Source organism: Rhinoraja longicauda, chromosome 19, assembly GCF_053455715.1.
Source record: "Rhinoraja longicauda isolate Sanriku21f chromosome 19, sRhiLon1.1, whole genome shotgun sequence".
NCBI classification, from domain to species: domain Eukaryota; kingdom Metazoa; phylum Chordata; class Chondrichthyes; order Rajiformes; family Arhynchobatidae; genus Rhinoraja; species Rhinoraja longicauda.
In genome coordinates this window covers 9,344,108-9,364,600 of record NC_135971.1, presented here as the reverse complement: position 1 = coordinate 9,364,600, position 20,493 = coordinate 9,344,108, and the positions used below count along the sequence as shown (strand labels likewise).

General features: G+C 48.1%; 1 pseudogene; it reads left to right on the top strand.

Annotated features, from left to right (window-relative positions):
* Positions 1-48: 48 nt before the first annotated feature.
* LOC144602810 (zinc-binding protein A33 pseudogene) lies at positions 49-12,080 on the top strand (annotated as a pseudogene).
* The last annotated feature ends 8,413 nt before the right edge of the window (positions 12,081-20,493 follow it).

The window sequence follows — 20,493 nt, the reverse complement described above, 5'->3', positions numbered from 1 at the left end:
GGGGGGGGGGGGGGAATGGGGGGATGGGGGATGGGGAGATAAACCAAAATGGACTCGCCTGTTACGTTATGTGACCACTTCCTTTTGTATCGACATCAAAGAATTGCAAATGCAATGTGTTAATGTCAATGTCAAATTGTTAATGTCAGTGCCTGTATCTTGGTCGAACCATTTAATTTTTCACCCCTTGCCCGTGCCCTGTACATTAATCTGCTACCCAAATTTAAGAGTCCAGAAGAGGGTATACATTTGGGACTTCAAATGTAATTGGACTGTGGCCCAATTGTTCGTCTCATTCGTATCATGTCCCGGCTTTGACGATACCTCCTGACTTCTGCGCACGCATAGATCTTGAGCTCAACTCTAAATTGACCCTAAATAAGTTATCCACGAGGCCAAGGCACCGGTTCATGCGAGCTGAATTAGGCCATTCGGCCCATCAAGTCTACCCCGCCATCCAATCATGGCTGATCTACCTTTCCCCCTCAACCCCGTTCTTCTGCTTGCTCCTCATGGCCTCTGACACCTTTAGTAATTAGGAATCTATCAATCTATGCCTTAGAAAGAAAAGATCCATTGACTTGGCCACCACAGGCGCCTGTGGCAATGAATTCCACAGATTCGCCGCCCTCTGGCTGAAGAAATTCCTCCTCGTCTCCTTCCCAATGGTGCGTCCTTTTATTCTGAGGCCATGGCGTCTGGTCCTGGACTCTCCCGCTGGTGGAAACATCCTCTCCGCATCCACTCTATCCGGGAATCACAAACGATGCTTGTACTTAGTCTGCAGGAAGTACAGCAAGGAGATGCCACGAAGTTCAATAACAATCATCACCTCCCAACCCCCAGTGTGTTTACTTCGAATCTCTATTAAAAACGGCATGAAAATACCTTCATCACGGGTTGATCTTTCATATGTTGTCTCTTCAATTCTGTTTAAGAATAAGGGGTTTAAGAATAAGCCACAGTTTAAGAATAAAGGGTCGGCCATTTAGAACGGAGATGAGGAAGAACCTTTTCGGCCAGAGAGTTGTGAATCTGTGGAATTCTCTGCCTCAGAAGGCAGTGGAGGCCAATTCCCTGGATGCTTTCAAGAGAGAATTAGATAGAGCTCTTACAGATAGTGGAGTCAGGGGGCATGGGGAGAAGGGAGGAATGTGGTACTGATTATGGATGATCAGCCATGATCACAGTGAATGGCAGTGCTGGCGCGAAGGGCCGGATGGACTAGTCCTGCACCTATTGTCTATTGTCTATTGGTTGGTCCTTCTCTTTAACCAATAATACAACAACAACAAAAAACCACGAACAACGCAGCACATCCCATGCTGGGAATGTTCTAACGGTGGGCAAGGAAAGGGATAAACCAGAAGGGAGGAATGATGGACGAGCAGCAATCTATAGATGCCGGAAGCCTTAATATATAATATATATATATACTGGTGGGCAGGTGCGACAAGAGAGAGAGAGAGAGAGAGAGAGAGAGAGGGAGAGAGAGAGAGAGGGAGAGAGAGAGAGAGAGAGGGAGAGAGAGAGGGAGAGAGGGAGAGAGGGAGAGAGGGAGGGAGGGAGGGAGGGAGGGAGGGAGGGAGGGGGAGGGAGGGGGAGGGGGGAGGAGGGAGAGGGGGAGAGGGAGGGGGAGGGAGGGGGAGAGGGAGAGGAAGGGGGGAGAGGGAGGGGGAGGGAGAGGGAGAGGGAGAGGGAGAGAGAGAGAGAGAGAGAGAAAAAGTTCCAACTAAACGACCCTCGTCAAATCTGGGAGACATTGGGAAATTACCATGTCCTAGGTCGTAGAGTCACAGGAAAGTGTAGAGTGCGGCCCAGCGCAAATTGGAGGAACAACACCTCATATTTCGCTTGGGCAGCTTACACCCCAGCGGTAATGAGCATTGACTGCTCTGACTACAGATAGCAGCATCTCAGGAGAGAAGGAATGTGTAACCCAAACCACCCCCATCCCCGGGCACTTTCCCCTGCAACCGCAGGAGATGCAACACCTGTCCCTTTACCTCCCCCGTCAACTCCATCCAAGGACCCAAACAGTCTTTCCAGGTGAGACAGAGGTTCACCTGCACCTCCTCCAACCTCATCTATTGTATACGCTGCTCTAGATGTCAACTTCTTTACATCGGCGAAACCAAACGCTGGCTCGGCGATCGTTTCGCTCAACACCTTCGCTCAGTCTGCCTTAACCAACCTGATCTCCCGGTGGCTGAGCACTTCAACTCCCCCTCCCACTCCCAGTCTGACCTTTCTGTCATAGGCTTCCTCCAGTGCCATAGTGAGGCTCACCGGAAATTGGAGGAACAGCACCTCATATTTCGCTTGGGCAGCTTGCAGCCCAGCGGTATGAACATTGACTTCTCCAACTTTAGATAGTTCCTCTGTTCCTCTCTTCCCCTCCCCTTCCCAGTTCTCCCTCTATCTTCCTGTCTCCACCTATATCCTTCCTTTGTCCCGCCCCCCTGACATCAGTCTGAAGAAGGGTCTCGACACGAAACATCACCCAATTCCTTCTCTCCAGAGATGCTGCCTTGACCCGCTGAGTTACTCCAGCATTTTGTGTCTACCTTCGCTTTAAACCAACATCTGCAGTTTTTTCCTACACATTCTGCTGCAGCTGGAGAACGCGTTGGCGAGTTCTTGCTTGACGTGTTATGTATAGTTTTTGATCAATCTGATTTCGGTAAGGCGCCCTTAAATGGAAAGCACGTAGAGAATATTTAAGAGGAATAATTTGGGCCAAGTTGGATAGACCGGGGACTATTTCTTGGAGCGCAAAACGTTGAGGAGAGATAATATAGAGGCATATAAAATCACGAGGGGCATCGAAAGGGTGAATGAACAGTCTTTATCCCATTGTTGGGCAATCTAGAACTAGTGGGGTTACCAGGTTTAAGGTGAGATGGGGAGATTTAAAGGGAATCCTAGGGTCAACGTTTTCGCACATATATGGTATATGGAACGAGCTGTCAAGAGAGGTAGTTGAAACAACATCGAAAACGGGTGGCGCGCAGCACAGAACAGAACTGCTCAGCAGGTCAGGCAGCATCTCTGGAGAGAAGGAATGGGCGGCGTTTCGGGTCGAGACCCTTCGTTCCCCACGGCCATTTCGAAGGACGTAGAAGGATCAATCATATTGAACGATCGTAAACAACAGTCTTGGAGTTTTGTGCCCTTCAATGCTCCGTGCAGATTTCCTAAGTATGTAAAGATTTGAGGCAGGGCCGTTTTTACAGCATTATGGGCCCCCGGGCAAAGCAGTGTACTGGGGCCCCTACCGTTACTCTCCCCCACCCCTTTTCCTACCAGCCCCCCTATCGTGCCGGCGAAAAGCACTTACCGAAAAGCACTTACCGAAAAGCACTTAGCGATGGACTTAGGGTGGTACATTGTTGCGAAAAGCACCTACAGATCGCTGTGAGAAGCACTTAGTGACCGAAAATGTTGCGAAAAAAAGCACTTATTGAACCTACATTTTTAAAGTAGTATTTATTTATTGCAAGTCACTTAACATACACAGACCAGCATGGGGCCCCTATGCTCGTGGGCCCCCGGGCAAGTGCCCATCAGGCCCATGCGTTAAGATGGCCCTGATTATTAATGACTTGACTTGGATGAAGGGATTAAAAGTACCATTAGCAAATTTGCAGATGATACAAAGCTGGGTGGTAGTGTGAACTGTGAGGAAGATGCTATGAGGTTGCAGGGTGACTTGGACAGGTTGTGTGAGTGGGCGGATGCAAGGCAGATGCAGTTTAATGTGGATAAGTGTGAGGTTATCCACATTGGTGGTAAGAATAGGAAGGCAGAGTATTATCTGAATGGTGTCAAGTTAGGAACAGGGGACGTACAACGAGATCTGGGTGTCCTAGTGCATCAGTCACTGAAAGGAAGCATGCAGGTACAGCAGGTAGTGAAGAAAGCCAATGGAATGTTGGCCTTCATAACAAGAGTAGTTGTGTATAGGAGCAAAGAGGTCCTTCTGCAGTTGAACAGGGCCCGAGTGAGACCGCACCTGGAGTACTGTGTGCAGTTTTGGTCTCCAAATTTGAGGAAGGATATTCTTGCTATTGAGGGCGTGCAGCGTAGGTTAACTAGGTTAATTCCCGGAATGGCGGGACTATCATATGTTGAAAGACTGGAGCGACTAGGCTTGTATACACTGGAATTTAGAAGGATGAGAGGAGATCTTATCGAAACGTATAAGATTATTAAGGGGTTGGACACGTTAGAGGCAGGAAACATGTTCCCAATGTTGGGGGAGTCCGGAACAAGGGGCCACAGTTTAAGAATAAGGGGTAGGCCATTTAGAATGGAGATGAGGAAAAACTTTTTCAGTCAGAGAGTTGTGAATCTGTGGAATTCTCTGCCTCAGAAGGCAGTGGAGGCCAATTCTCTGAATGCTTCCAAGAGGGAGCTAGATCAAGCTCTTAAGGATAGCGGAGTCAGGGGGTATGGGGAGAAGGAAGGAACGGGGTACTGATTGAGAATGATCAGACATGATCACATTGAATGGCAGTGCTGGCTCGAAGGGCCGAATGGCCTCCTCCTGCACCTATTGTCTATGGTCTATTGTTTCTCTTTCCCCTAACGCTCACTCTGAAGAAGGGTCTCGACCCGAAACGTCGCCTATTCCTTTTCTCCAGAGGTGCTGCCAGACCCGTTGAGTTACTCCAGCTTTTAATGTCTATCTGCGGTTTAAACCAGTATCTGCAGTTCCTTCCTACACGTGTAGATTACACCGAGAGAGTGTGGAACGCCACATTTCACCGGTGTTCGCACGTTACCATTTAACAGTTGCTCGAAATTTATATTTCACCATCGTTTCCTATCCACGTATGGCACCATTTTGGCCTTGCCACCTATGTTCTGCTTTACACTGTCCCAGGTCCATATCTCTGGTATATTCACTTTCAAGAACGAACGGCCCCTCCCTCCTGTGAGATTAGTTGCAGGTTTGCTCGGACAGCTACACAATGAACCCTTGCAGTTTAATGTGGATAAATGTGAGCTTATCCACTTTGGTGGTTAGAATAGGAAGGCAGAGTATTATCTGAATGGTGTCAAGTTTGGAAAAGGGGACGTACAACGAGATCTGTGTGTCCTAGTGCATCAGTCACGGAAAGGAAGCATGCAGGTACAGCAGGCAGTGAAGAAAGCCAATGGAATGTTGGCCTTCATAACAAGAGGAGTTGAGTATAGGAGCAAAGAGGTCCTTCTGCAGTTGTACAGGGCCCTAGTGAGACCGCACCTGGAGTACTGTGTGCAGTTTTGGTCTCCAAATTTGAGGAAGGATATTCTTGCTATTGAGGGCGTACAGTAGGTTTACGAGGTTAATTCCCGGAATGGCGGGACTATCATATGTTGAAAGACTGGAGCGACTAGGCTTGTATGCACTGGAATTTAGAAGGATGAGAGGAGATCTTATCGAAACGTATAAGATTATTAAGGGGTTGGACACGTTAGAGGCAGGAAACATGTTCCCAATGTTGGGGGAGTCCAGAACAAGGGGCCACAGTTTAAGAATAAGGGGTAGGCCATTTAGAACTGAAATGAGGAAAAACTTTTTCAGTCAGAGAGTTGTGAATCTGTGGAATTCTCTGCCTCAGAAGGCAGTGGATGCCAATTCTCGGAATGCATTCAAGAGAGAGCTAGATAGAGCTCTTAAGGATAGTGGAGTCAGGGGGTATGGGGAGAAGGCAGGAACGGGGTACTGATTGAGAATGATCAGCCATGATCACATTGAATGGCGGTGCTGGCTCGAAGGGCCGAATGGCCTCCTCCTGCACCTATTGTCTATTGTCTATTATGTTGCTGGACTTGCCGAGGCAGCGTGAGTTGTGAAATGAGCATGTGTGTGCAGGATGGTTATTTGGGCCGAGTTTAGGTGTGTTGTATTAGGAATCTGGTGACAAGGCGATGAGAAATGGGAGAGATGATTTGCCTCCCCGATGCTCCTGTGGAAGTTGGAGGCGTGCTTTATAACACTGTTTTCTATCTGCACAGCAGGGTTCCCTTCTCCCCCAATCAACCTCCCAGCCTGAACTTAACTCTTTCTCTTCTCGTTTCAGGACCAAGCGGATGAGCAGATCAGGTACGTGGCGCTGTTCGCCGAGACTCTCGCGGTTCACACACCGCCTGCGGCATTTTAATTGCGATCGCACACTGAACGTAACATGCATCATCTGTCTTTTGCCAGCGAGGACCCTGGGCAACTATTGTTGGCGATCGATCGACTACCTCTGGGGATATTTCGAGGACCTTTACAGTACGCTGCCTGGAAGGAAATGGCCGAAAGCATCTCACCTTGTGAGAGACCTACTATGTATTCTCTCTTACCCGTGTCCACGCAATCAACGCACAGGCCCTTTGGCCCACCACGTCTATACTGTCCGTAGTACCTATTAAACATAGTTCAAAGAGTGTAAGAAAATAACTGCAGATGCTGGTACAAATCGAAGGTATTTATTCACAAAATGCTGGAGTAACTCAGCAGGTCAGGCAGCATCTCAGGAGAGAAGGAATGAATGGGTGACGTTTCGGGTCGAGACCCTTCTTCAGACTGATATCAGAGGGCGGGACAAAGGAAGGATATAGGTGGAGACAGGAAGACAGAGGGAGAACTGGGAAGGAGGAGGGGAAGAGAGGGAGAGAGGAATTATCTAAAGTTGGAGAAGTCAATGTTCATACCACTGGGCTGCAAGCTGCCCAAGCGAAATATGAGGTGCTGTTCCTCCAATTTCCGGTGGGCCTCACTATGGCACTGGAGGAGGCCCATGACAGAAAGGTCAGACTGGGAGTCGGAGGGGGAGTTGAAGTGCTCAGCCACCGGGAGATCAGGTTGGTTAAGGTGGACTGAGCGAAGGTGTTGAGCGAAGAGATCGCCGAGCCTGCATTTGGTTTCGCCGATGTAAATAAGTTGACATCTGAAGCAGCGGATACAATAGATGAGGTTGGAGGAGGTGCAGGTGAACCTCTGTCTCACCTGGAAAGACTGTTTGGGTCCTTGGATGGAGTTGAGGGAGGAGGTAAAGGGACAGGTGTTGCATCTCCTGCAGTTGCAGGGGAAAGTGCCCGGGGATGGGGTGGTTTGGGGAGGAAGGGGCGAGTGGACCAGGGAGTTACGGAGGGAACGGTCTCTGCAGAACGCAGATAGGGGAGGGGATGGGAAGATGTGGCCAGTGGTGGGGTCCCGTTGTAGGTGACGGAAATGTTGGTAGATGATTTGTTGGATACACTGGCTGATGGGGTGGAAGGTGAGAACGAAAACATAGTTCAAAGATCTCCATTGAAGTTGAGGAGACTTCTACTTCTCCGGCTGATGAATGGACGTTACAGTTGCCTGATAACAGCTGGGAAGAAACTGTCCCTGAAATGTTTACTAATTTTGTGCCTCAGAATCACCTTCCCCTCAGTTAACAATGATCCATTCCGCATTTCCTTGAACTGCGTCCCCTTTGATCTCTCGTTTTCACACCTTACCCTCCCGTATCTCTATGCCTCCCTCTCCTCAGGCTCTCAGTAGAAAGAAGGGTCTCGACCGGAAACATCACCCATTCCTTCCGAACAGGTGACGTTTTGGGTCGAGACCCTTCTTCGGACATGAGACCCGCCTCCAGAGATGCTGTCTGGCCCGCCGAGTTACTCTAGCGTTTTGTGTCTATCTTCTAACCGGCATCTGCAGTTCCTTCCTGCACAAGTAATTCCATTCTGATGGGTTATACCTAACCCCAGTCTGAAGAAGGGCCCCGACCCCAAACGTCATCTATCCATTTTCTCCGGAGATGCTGCCTGACCCGCTGAGTTACTCCGGCACTCTGTGAAATATCACCTATCCATGTTCTCCACAGATGCTGCCTGACCCGCTGAGTTACTCCTGCACTCTGAAACGTCACCTGTCGATGTTCTCCACAGATGCTGCCTGACCCGCTGAGTTACTCCAGCACTCTGCGAAACGTTACCTACCCATGTTCTCCCCAGATGCTGCCTGACCCGCTGAGTTACTCCAGCACTCTGCGAAACGTTACCTATCCATGTTCTCCCCAGATGCTGCCTGACCCGCTGAGTTACTCCAGCATTTTGTGCCTGTCTTAAGACGGATTTGGTATTGGTTATTGAAAAGACCCCACACATAAGAATGGGTGTTTGTTTTTTAATCATCCATTATTTTAGAACAGCGTGTACTTTCAAATCGCGCTCATCGCACTTTCAAATACATTGTTACGTGCTCTTTAAATCAGTTGTATGTACATATAGGATGTTACAGCTGGTTAAAATGTAACAGTTACGAAGCAAGTGCAGACGAAGCAAGTTGTGTTGAGAGACAGTCAGTGTTCTGTGTTCTTGGGTTGGATAGCGAAGAAGAAAATTGTTACCATTGAATTGTCCGACGGTGATAACTAAAAGTCTTGTTTTAAAAAAATCAGTATTCACAATTTGCTGCCAACAGTTGGGGCGTAATAAACTAAAACTGCAGGTAATATCAATAATTCACTGGAAGGAGGAGGTTTTTAGGAAGCAGGGGGCGGATTCCATGTGACAATAGGTGCAGGAGTAGGCCATTCGGCCCCTCGAGCCAGCACCGCCATTCAATGTGATCATGGCTGATCATTCTCAATCAGTACCCCGTTCCTGCCTTCTCCATTTGACCAGTGACCCAGTGGTGTGCCTCGGGGTCCGGTGCTGGGCCCGTTACTGTTTGTCGTCTATGTCAATGGTTTGGGTGTGATCTGTGGAATTCTCTGCCTCAGAAGGCAGTGGAGGCCAATTCTCTGAAAGCATTCAAGAGAGAGCTAGATAGAGAGTTGTGAATCTGTGGAATTCTCTGCCTCAGAAGGCAGTGGAGGCCAATTCTCTGAATGCATTCAAGAGAGAGCTAGATAGAGCTCTTAAGGATAGCGGAGTCAGGGGGTATGGGGAGAAGGCAGGAACGGGGTACTGATTGAGAATGATCAGCCATGATCACATTGAATGGCGGTGCTGACTCGAGGGGCCGAATGGCCTATTCCTGCACCTATTGTCTATTGTCTATTGAGAAGATGCACAGCAAGACTTGGTTCTTGGTCCTCCAAAATATTCCAAATGGAATTTAAACTGGAGGTGGCGGGGTATGGACTTTAGCAAGAAGGGCTTCTTGGAGAATAAGAGCTGCCTTTAATGTAGTTGCGTCTGGTTGAGGAACTATAGTAGGGTGAAGACTATTCCATGCGTTAATTGTGCGAGGGGAAAATGAATTGCTATACACATTTGTCTTGATAGCTGGTATCTCAAATTGAATGGAATGCCCTCGTCTACACCTGATAGGTTTGGGTTTGGTGTAGATGTGGTAATCTATGTCGAGCTGACCATTTAACATTTTGTAAAAACAGGTCAAACGGTGGGCTTTACGTCTGACTAGCAAGCTTGCAGATGATACGAAAGTGGGTGGTTTTGCAGACAGTGAAGATGGTTGAGAAATATTGCTGTGGGATCTTGATCAAATGGCCAGCTGCGGATCTAGGAGCGCAGGTGCATAGGTCACTGAAGGTAGATCGGGTGGTCAAAAAGGACATTGGCACATTGTCTTTCGTCAGTCAGAGTATTGAGTATAAAAGTTGGAAGGTCATGTTGCAGTTGTAAAAGGCGTTGGTAAGGCCGCATTTAGAGTATTGTGTTCAGCTCTGGGCACCGTGGTATTGAAAAGTTGTCAAGATTGATAGGGCGCAGAGAAGGTTTACGAGGATGTTGCCAGGGTTAGAGGGTCAGAGCTATAGGCAGAGGTTGAGTAGGCTGGGACTCTGTTTCTTGGAGCGCAGGAGGATGAGGGGCAGTATTCTAGAGACGTATATAATGATGAGAGGAATAGATCGGGTAGATGCACAGAGTCTCTTGCCCAGGGTAGGTGTATCGGCGACCAGAGGACAGAGAATTAAGGTGAAGGGGAAACGATTTAATAGGAATCTGAGGGGTAACGTTTTCGCACAAAAGGTGGTGGGTGTATGGAACAAGCTGCCAGAGGAGGTAGTTGAGGCTGGGACTATCCCAACGTTTAAGAAGCAGTTGGACAGGTACATGGAAAGGACAGGTTTGGGGGGATATGGACCAAACGCAGGCAGGTGGGACTAGTGTAGCTGGGACATGTTGCCCGGCGTGGGTAAGAACGGCACGAAGGTCCTGAGAAAGTTTTTTTTCACACAGAGAGTGGTGAATCTGTGGAATTCTCTGCCACAGAAGGTAGTTGAGGCCAGTACATTGGCTATATTCAAGAGGGAGTTAGATGTGGCCCTTGTGGCTAAAAGGATCAGGGGGTATGGATGGAAGGCAGGTACGGGATACTGAGTTGGATGAGCAGCCATGATCATATTGAATGGCGGTGAAGGGCCGAATGGCCTACTCCTGCACCTAATTTCCAAAGACGTGCAGGTATGTAGGTTAATTGACTGGGTAAAATGTAAAAAATTGTCCCTAGTGTGTGTAGGATAGTGTTAATGTGTAATGTGCGGGGATCGCTGGGCGGCGCGGACTCGGTGGGCCGAAGGGCCTGTTTCCGCGCTGTATCTCCAAATCTAAATCTAAAAATTGTCAATTGTCTATTAGATAATAATAGACAATAGGTGCAGGAGGAGGCCATTCGGCCCTTCGAGCCAGCACCGCCATTCAATGTGATCATGGCTGACTTTTCGCGTCGAGGGAAGGAGGGTCTCGACCCGAAACGTCACCCTTTCCTTCTCTCCAGAGATGCTGCCCGCCCCGCTGAGTTACTCCAACATTTTGTGTCTCTCTTCGGTTTAAACCTGCATCTGCAGTTCCTTCTGACACACCACCAACTGCAGTGCGTAACTTTCAACCGTTCAATAGACAATAGACAATAGGTGCAGGAGTAGGCCATTCAGCCCTTTGAGCCAGCACCGCCATTCAATGCGATCATGGCTGATCACTCTCAATCAGTACCCCGTTCCTGCCTTCTCCCCATACCCCTCACTCCGCTATCCTTAAGAGCTCTATCCAGCTCTCTCTTGAAAGCATCCAACGAATTGGCCTCCACTGCCTTCTAAGGCAGAGAATTCCACACCTTCACCACTCTCTGACTGAAAAAGTTCTTCCTCATCTCCGTTCTAAATGGCCTACCCCTTATTCTTAAACTGTGGCCCCTTGTTCTGGACTCCCCCAACATTGGGAACATGTTTCCTGCCTCTAATGTGTCCAATCCCCTGATTATCTTATGTTTCAATAAGATCCCCCCTCATCCTTCTAAATTCCAGTGTATACAAGTCTAATTGATCCAGCCTTTCAACATACCACAGTCCCGCATTCCGGGAAATCAACCTAGTGAACCTACACTGCATGCCCTCAATAGCAAGAATATCCTTCCTCAAATCTGGAGACCAAAACTGCACACAGTACTCCAGGTGCGGTCTCACCAGGGCCCGGTACAACTGTAGAAGGACCTCTTTGCTCCTATACTCAACTCCTCTTGTTACGAAGGCCAATATTTATTCCCTGTTGTGTTTTTTTTGCTCTCTCTCTCTCTCCCACATTCTGCATCAGTCCCGGCTTCCGTGAAGTTGAACCCGAAGACGGCGCACTCTTGGTTAATCGTCTCGGACGACCTGACCAGCGTGTGCTACGCCAACAAGCAACAGCAACTACCCGACACCCCAGAGAGGTTCAATCCCTCTCTCTGTGTTCTGGGCTCGGAAGGATTCGTGTCGGGGAGGCACTACTGGGAGATAGGGGTGGGTGAGAGCACGGAGTGGGACGTCGGGGTGGTGAAGGAGTCCGTCAACAGGAAAGGGGATATCACCGCCGTCCCGCAGGCCGGCTACTGGATCGTCTGGCTCAGGAACGGCAACGATTACAAAGCTGGCTCTCTGCCCGGCACCCGCCTCCGCCCGGGCGCCAAGCCCAGGAAGATCGGGGTGTACCTGGACTACGAGGGCGGCCAGGTGTCGTTCTACAACGCGGACAACATGTCCCACCTCCACACCTTCACCGACCTTTTCACTGAGAAACTCTACCCTTTCTTCAGCCCCTGCTTGAGTGGCCACGGGGAGAGCTCCGAGCCGCTGAAGATTTGCCAGTCCAAACTGTATTGGCGTTGAGCACCCAGGTCTTGCCTCTGTAGTAGCCTGCCTTTCAAGTTTTCCACACCTTCATTAACTTACAGGCAGGCATGGGCAAAGGGGGGGATGGGGGGGGGGGGGGGGGGAGATAAACCAAAATGGACTCGCCTGTTACGTTATGTGACCACTTCCTTTTGTATCGACATCAAAGAATTGCAAATGCAATGTGTTAATGTCAATGTCAAATTGTTAATGTCAGTGCCTGTATCTTGGTCGAACCATTTAATTTTTCACCCCTTGCCCGTGCCCTGTACATTAATCTGCTACCCAAATTTAAGAGTCCAGAAGAGGGTATACATTTGGGACTTCAAATCTAATTGGACTGTGGCCCAATTGTTCGTCTCATTCGTATCATGTCCCGGCTTTGACGATACCTCCTGACTTCTGCGCACGAATATATATTGAGCTCAACTCTAAATTGACCCTAAATAAGTTATCCACGAGGCCAAGGCACCATAGGTTCATAGGAGCTGAATTAGGCCATTCGGCCCATCAATTCTACTCCACCATCCAATCATGGCTGATCTATCTTTCCCTCTCAACCCCGTTCTCCTGCTTGCTCCTCGTGGCCTCTGACACCTTTAGTAATTAGGTATCTATCAATCTATGCCTTAGAAAGAAAAGATCCATTGACTTGGCCACCACAGGCGCCTGTGGCAATGAATTCCACAGATTCGCCGCCCTCTGGCTGAAGAAATTCCTCCTCGTCTCCTTCCCAATGGTACGTCCTTTTATTCTGAGGCCATGGCGTCTGGCCCTGGACTCTCCCGCTGGTGGAAACATCCTCTCCGCATCCACTCTATCCGGGAATCACAAACGATGCTTGTACTTAGTCTGCAGGAAGTACAGCAAGATGCCACGAAGTTCAATAACAATCATCACCTCCCAACCCCCCAGTGTGTTTACTTCGAATCTCTATTAAAAACGGCATGAAAACACCTTCATCACGGGTTGATCTTTCATATGTTGTCTCTTCAATTCTGTTTAAGAATAAGCCACAGTTTAAGAATAAGGGGTAGGCCATTTAGAACGGAGATGAGGAAGAACCTTTTCGGCCAGAGAGTTGTGAATATGTGGAATTCTCTGCCTCAGAAGGCAGTGGAGGCCAATTCCCTGGATGCTTTCAAGAGATAATTAGATAGAGCTCTTACAGATAGTGGAGTCAGGGGGCATGGGGAAAAGGGAGGAATGTGGTACTGATTATGGATGATCAGCCATGATCACAGTGAATGGCGGTGCTGGCGCGAAGGGCCGGATGGACTAGTCCTGCACATATTGTCTATTGGTTGGTCCTTCTCTTTAACCAATAATATAACAACAACAAAAAACCACGAACAACGCAGCACATCCCATGCTGGGAATGTTCTAACGGTGGGCAAGGAAGGGGATAAACCAGAAGGGAGGAATGATGGACGAGCAGCAATCTATAGATGCCGGAAGCCTTAATATATAATATATATATATATATACTGGTGGGCAGGTGCGACAAGAGAGAGAGAGAGAGAGAGAGAGAGAGAGAGGGAGAGAGAGAGAGAGGGAGAGAGAGAGAGAGAGAGGGAGAGAGAGAGGGAGAGAGGGAGGGAGGGAGAGAGGGAGAGAGGAAGGGAGGGAGGGAGGGAGGGAGGGAGGGGGAGGGAGGGGGAGGGGGAGAGGGAGAGGGGGGGAGGGGGAGGGAGGGGGAGAGGGAGAGGAAGGGGGGGAGGGAGGGGGAGAGGGAGAGGAAGGGGGAGAGGAAGGGGGAGAGGGAGGGAGAGGGAGAGGGAGAGGGAGAGGGAGAGGGAGAGAGAGAGAGAGAGAGAAAAAGTTCCAACTAAACGACCCTCGTCAAATCTGGGAGACATTGGGAAATTACCATGTCCTAGGTCGTAGAGTCACAGGAAAGTGTAGAGTGCGGCCCAGCGCAAATTGGAGGAACAACACCTCATATTTCGCTTGGGCAGCTTACACCCCAGCGGTATGAGCATTGACTGCTCTGACTACAGATAGCAGCATCTCAGGAGAGAAGGAATGTGTAACCCAAACCACCCCATCCCCGGGCACTTTCCCCTGCAACCGCAGGAGATGCAACACCTGTCCCTTTACCTCCCCCGTCAACTCCATCCAAGGACCCAAACAGTCTTTCCAGGTGAGACAGAGGTTCACCTGCACCTCCTCCAACCTCATCTATTGTATACGCTGCTCTAGATGTCAACTTCTTTGCATCGGCGAAACCAAACGCTGGCTCGGCGATCGTTTCGCTCAACACCTTCGCTCAGTCTGCCTTAACCAACCTGATCTCCCGGTGGCTGAGCACTTCAACTCCCCCTCCCACTCCCAGTCTGACCTTTCTGTCATAGGCTTCCTCCAGTGCCATAGTGAGGCCCACCGGAAATTGGAGGAACAGCACCTCATATTTCGCTTGGGCAGCTTGCAGCCCAGCGGTATGAACATTGACTTCTCCAACTTTAGATAGTTCCTCTGTTCCTCTCTTCCCCTCCCCTTCCCAGTTCTCCCTCTATCTTCCTGTCTCCACCTATATCCTTCCTTTGTCCCGCCCCCCTGACATCAGTCTGAAGAAGGGTCTCGACACGAAACATCACCCAATTCCTTCTCTCCAGAGATGCTGCCTTGACCCGCTGAGTTACTCCAGCATTTTGTGTCTACCTTCGCTTTAAACCAACATCTGCAGTTTTTTCCTACACATTCTGCTGCAGCTGGAGAACGCGTTGGCGAGTTCTTGCTTGACGTGTTATGTTTAGTTTTTGATCAATCTGATTTCGGTAAGGCGCCCTTAAATGGAAAGCACGTAGAGAATATTTAAGAGGAATAATTTGGGCCAAGTTGGATAGACCGGGGACTATTTCTTGGAGCGCAAAACGTTGAGGAGAGATAATATAGAGGCATATAAAATCACGAGGGGCATCGAAAGGGTGAATGAACAGTCTTTATCCCATTGTTGGGCAATCTAGAACTAGTGGGGTTACCAGGTTTAAGGTGAGATGGGGAGATTTAAAGGGAATCCTAGGGTCAACGTTTTCGCACATATATGGTATATGGAACGAGCTGTCAAGAGAGGTAGTTGAAACAACATCGAAAACGGGTGGCGCGCAGCACAGAACAGAACTGCTCAGCAGGTCAGGCAGCATCTCTGGAGAGAAGGAATGGGCGGCGTTTCGGGTCGAGACCCTTCGTTCCCCACGGCCATTTCGAAGGACGTAGAAGGATCAATCATATTGAACGATCGTAAACAACAGTCTTGGAGTTTTGTGCCCTTCAATGCTCCGTGCAGATTTCCTAAGTATGTAAAGATTTGAGGCAGGGCCGTTTTTACAGCATTATGGGCCCCCGGGCAAAGCAGTGTACTGGGGCCCCTACCGTTACTCTCCCCCACCCCTTTTCCCTACCAGCCCCCCTATCGTGCCGGCGAAAAGCACTTACCGAAAAGCACTTACCGAAAAGCACTTAGCGATGGACTTAGGGTGGTACATTGTTGCGAAAAGCACCTACAGATCGCTGTGAGAAGCACTTAGTGACCGAAAATGTTGCGAAAAAAGCACTTATTGAACCTACATTTTTAAAGTAGTATTTATTTATTGCAAGTCACTTAACATACACAGACCAGCATGGGGCCCCTATGCTCGTGGGCCCCCGGGCAAGTGCCCATCAGGCCCATGCGTTAAGATGGCCCTGATTATTAATGACTTGACTTGGATGAAGGGATTAAAAGTACCATTAGCAAATTTGCAGATGATACAAAGCTGGGTGGTAGTGTGAACTGTGAGGAAGATGCTATGAGGTTGCAGGGTGACTTGGACAGGTTGTGTGAGTGGGCGGATGCAAGGCAGATGCAGTTTAATGTGGATAAGTGTGAGGTTATCCACATTGGTGGTAAGAATAGGAAGGCAGAGTATTATCTGAATGGTGTCAAGTTAGGAACAGGGGACGTACAACGAGATCTGGGTGTCCTAGTGCATCAGTCACTGAAAGGAAGCATGCAGGTACAGCAGGTAGTGAAGAAAGCCAATGGAATGTTGGCCTTCATAACAAGAGTAGTTGTGTATAGGAGCAAAGAGGTCCTTCTGCAGTTGAACAGGGCCCGAGTGAGACCGCACCTGGAGTACTGTGTGCAGTTTTGGTCTCCAAATTTGAGGAAGGATATTCTTGCTATTGAGGGCGTGCAGCGTAGGTTAACTAGGTTAATTCCCGGAATGGCGGGACTATCATATGTTGAAAGACTGGAGCGACTAGGCTTGTATACACTGGAATTTAGAAGGATGAGAGGAGATCTTATCGAAACGTATAAGATTATTAAGGGGTTGGACACGTTAGAGGCAGGAAACATGTTCCCAATGTTGGGGGAGTCCGGAACAAGGGGCCACAGTTTAAGAATAAGGGGTAGGCCATTTAGAATGGAGATGAGGAAAAACTTTTTCAGTCAGAGAGTTGTGAATCTGTGGAATTCTCTGCCTCAGAAGGCAGTGGAGGCCAATTCTCTGAATGCTTCCAAGAGGGAGCTAGATCAAGCTCTTAAGGATAGCGGAGTCAGGGGGTATGGGGAGAAGGAAGGAACGGGGTACTGATTGAGAATGATCAGACATGATCACATTGAATGGCAGTGCTGGCTCGAAGGGCCGAATGGCCTCCTCCTGCACCTATTGTCTATGGTCTATTGTTTCTCTTTCCCCTAACGCTCACTCTGAAGAAGGGTCTCGACCCGAAACGTCGCCTATTCCTTTTCTCCAGAGGTGCTGCCAGACCCGTTGAGTTACTCCAGCTTTTAGTGTCTATCTGCGGTTTAAACCAGTATCTGCAGTTCCTTCCTACACGTGTAGATTACACCGAGAGAGTGTGGAACGCCACATTTCACCGGTGTTCGCACGTTACCATTTAACAGTTGCTCGAAATTTATATTTCACCATCGTTTCCTATCCACGTATGGCACCATTTTGGCCTTGCCACCTATGTTCTGCTTTACACTGTCCCAGGTCCATATCTCTGGTATATTCACTTTCAAGAACGAACGGCCCCTCCCTCCTGTGAGATTAGTTGCAGGTTTGCTCGGACAGCTACACAATGAACCCTTGCAGTTTAATGTGGATAAATGTGAGCTTATCCACTTTGGTGGTTAGAATAGGAAGGCAGAGTATTATCTGAATGGTGTCAAGTTTGGAAAAGGGGACGTACAACGAGATCTGTGTGTCCTAGTGCATCAGTCACGGAAAGGAAGCATGCAGGTACAGCAGGCAGTGAAGAAAGCCAATGGAATGTTGGCCTTCATAACAAGAGGAGTTGAGTATAGGAGCAAAGAGGTCTTTCTGCAGTCGTACAGGGCCCTAGTGAGACCGCACCTGGAGTATTGTGTGCAATTTTAGTCTCCAAATTTGAGGAAAGATATTCTTGCTATTGAGGGCGTGCAGCGTAGGTTCACCAGGTTAATTCCTAGAATGGCGAGACTGTCGTATGTTAAAAGACTGGAGCGATTAGGCTTGTATACACTGGAATTTAGAAGGACGAGAGGGGATCTTATTGAAACATATAAGATTATTAAGGGATTGGTCACGTTAGAGGCAAGAAACATGTTCCCAATGTAGTGAGAGTCCAGAACCAGGGGCCACAGTTAAGAATAAAGGGGAGGCTATTTTGAACGGAGATGAGGAAAAACGTTTTCATTCAGAGAGTTGTAAATCTGTGGAATTCTCTGGCTCAGAAGGCAGTGGAGGCCAAATCTCTGGATGATTTCAAGAGAGAGCTAGATAGAGATCTTTAGGATATCGGAGTCATGGGGTATGGGGAGAAGGCAGGACCGGGGTACTGATTGAGAATGATCAGCCATGATCACATTGAGTGGTGGCGCTGGCTCGAAGGGCTGAATGGCCTCATCCTGCGTCTATTGCCTATTGTCTATTGCAGTCAATTAACATTCATTATACGAAGTGGGAGGGTGCAGAGTGGATAACGCGATACTGCAAGAATTAAGCCGCTCCCAAAAGCAAACAAACTTCGAACTCGGAAATGCTCGGAATTAAAATGGCTTTGAAAGACCAGGTCGAGAGTTGGTCCGAGGAGGCAGTTTGTCCCATCTGCCTGGATTTCTTCACCGACCCGGTTATACTGGAGTGCGGGCACAACTTCTGCCGCTCCTGTATCACACAGAGTTGGGGCAGGGAGGGGAGAAACTCTTGCCCGGAATGCAGAGAGGAGATTGCAGACCGCACCCTCAAAGTAAATCGGGCCCTGGCGAATATCGCTGAGAAAGCTCGAGCACTGAGCCTGAATCGGACAGAGAAGGGAATTAACCTTTTCTGCGAGGAACATCAGGAAGAAATGAAGCTGTTTTGTGAAAATGACAAGAAACTGATCTGTGTGATTTGTCGAGATGCACTGGAACACAGAAACCACAGCTTCCAGCCGATTAAAGAAGCCGTTGACATCTACAAGGTTAATGCAAACATACTTGTATCTTTATTTACTTTGTTCATTCTTTGTTGTCTAACGTCTTTATTCTTTGATCTTAGGCTCGGGTAAAATCGGCCATAGAATCTGTCACAAAAAATAAATCTGATATCGAAGAAATAGAACAACAACAATTACGAAAGATTTCCAAAGTTCGGGTGAGGCCTTTCTGTCTGGAATTTTTATGCAGCGTTGCTCATTTTAATGTGTAGTGGACATGCTGGATCAATTGACTGCTGAAATTAGGTGCGTTGGGAGGAACTGCAGATGCTGGTTTAAACCGAAGATAGGCACAAAAAGCTGGAGTAACTCAGCGGGACTGGCAGCATCTCTGGAGAGAATGAATGGGTGATGTTTCGGGACGAGACCCTTCTTCAGACTGGTTAGAGATAAGGGAAACGAGAGACAGGGAGTAGACGATGATGCAGAGAAATAAAGAACAATGAATAAAAGATATGGAAACAAGTAACGACGATAAAGGAAACAGGCCATTGTTAGCTGTTGATGGGGTGAAAGGGAGAAGTTAGTGAGACTTGGGTGGGGGGAGGGGGGATAGAGAGGGGGATAGAGAGGGAGGGAATACCGTGGCTACCTGAGGTGAGAGAAGTCAATATTACTGGGCTGAAAGCTGCCCAAGCGAAATATGAGATGCTGTTCCTCTAATTTTGCAATTAGCCTCCCTCTGACAATGGAGGAGACCTAGGACGGAAAGGTCAGTGTGGGAATGGGAAGGAGAATTACACTTCTTTGTTTCAGGAAAATGTGAGAGAATTTGATTGATTAGATAATTCTGAGAACCGGACGCTGATGGGCTATATGGTCACTTATTCTGTTAGCAAACACAATACAGAAATATATTATGTTAATCTTCAGCATTCATTTGACAGGAAGAGTCACACAGCCTTCAGTCCCATGTCACATCCCAGTTTGCTGAACTGCACCAGATTATCACTGAGAAAGAAAATTACTTCCTCAAAGATATCCGTGAAGATGAGGAGCGGATTCTAAATCCAATGGAGAAAAATCTTCGGGAGATTCAAGAGAATTTAAATTCTATTCAGGAGGAACTCCTGCGTTTACAGGAACGGATGGAACAAAAAGACAGCGTGAAATTTCTAGAGGTAAGGAAGTCTATTTAAATTTGCTTCTATAAATGGGCACCGTCACAAAATGGCGTCTGATATATTTGAAACAAATTCAACCATGTTGTCTATTGTCTGCATCTGCAGTTCCTTCCTACACATCACTAACATAATATACAATAGACAAGAGACAACAAGTGCAGAAGTAGACCATGCAGCCCTTCGAGCCAGTAACTCCATTCAATGTGATCATGGCTGATCATTCTCAATCAGTACCCCGTTCCTGCCTTCTCCCCATACCCCTGACTCCGATATCATTAAGAGCTCTATCTAGCTCTCTCTTGAAAGCATCCAGAAAATTGGCCTCCACTGCCTTCTGAGGCCGAGAATTCAACAGATTCACAACTCTCTGACTGAAAAAGTTTTTCCTCATCTCCGTTCTAAATGGCCTATCCCTTATTCGGCCGAAACGCAGAGCCTGTCCAGACTATCCTGTCAACATCGTGTATTTTTCAGAATAATTTTTATACTTCCTCCATCGGTTCTATGTCTGCAATATCATTATTCTTCTCTGTGTGTCATTGGGGGTGAGAGTGGAGAAATGGGAATTTTTGACACCTCGTAATAATCTGGGTGAAATTCGTGCTCTCAGCAGTTCTGTCTCGGTCAATTCAGTCTTGTGTTTTATTTATTTCAGGAGGAAGCTGTTCGCAAGCGAAGGTAGGGCATGTTCTTCACTGAAACTCTGCATGTAACATATTTCCTCATAAACATCAATGCACAATTTGTAATCAGCTACTTAATATTTGCAGGATTAGTGATGAGATCCATTCATTGTCAGTGACAGATGGTGCCATAACGGCTGAAAAATTCAACCA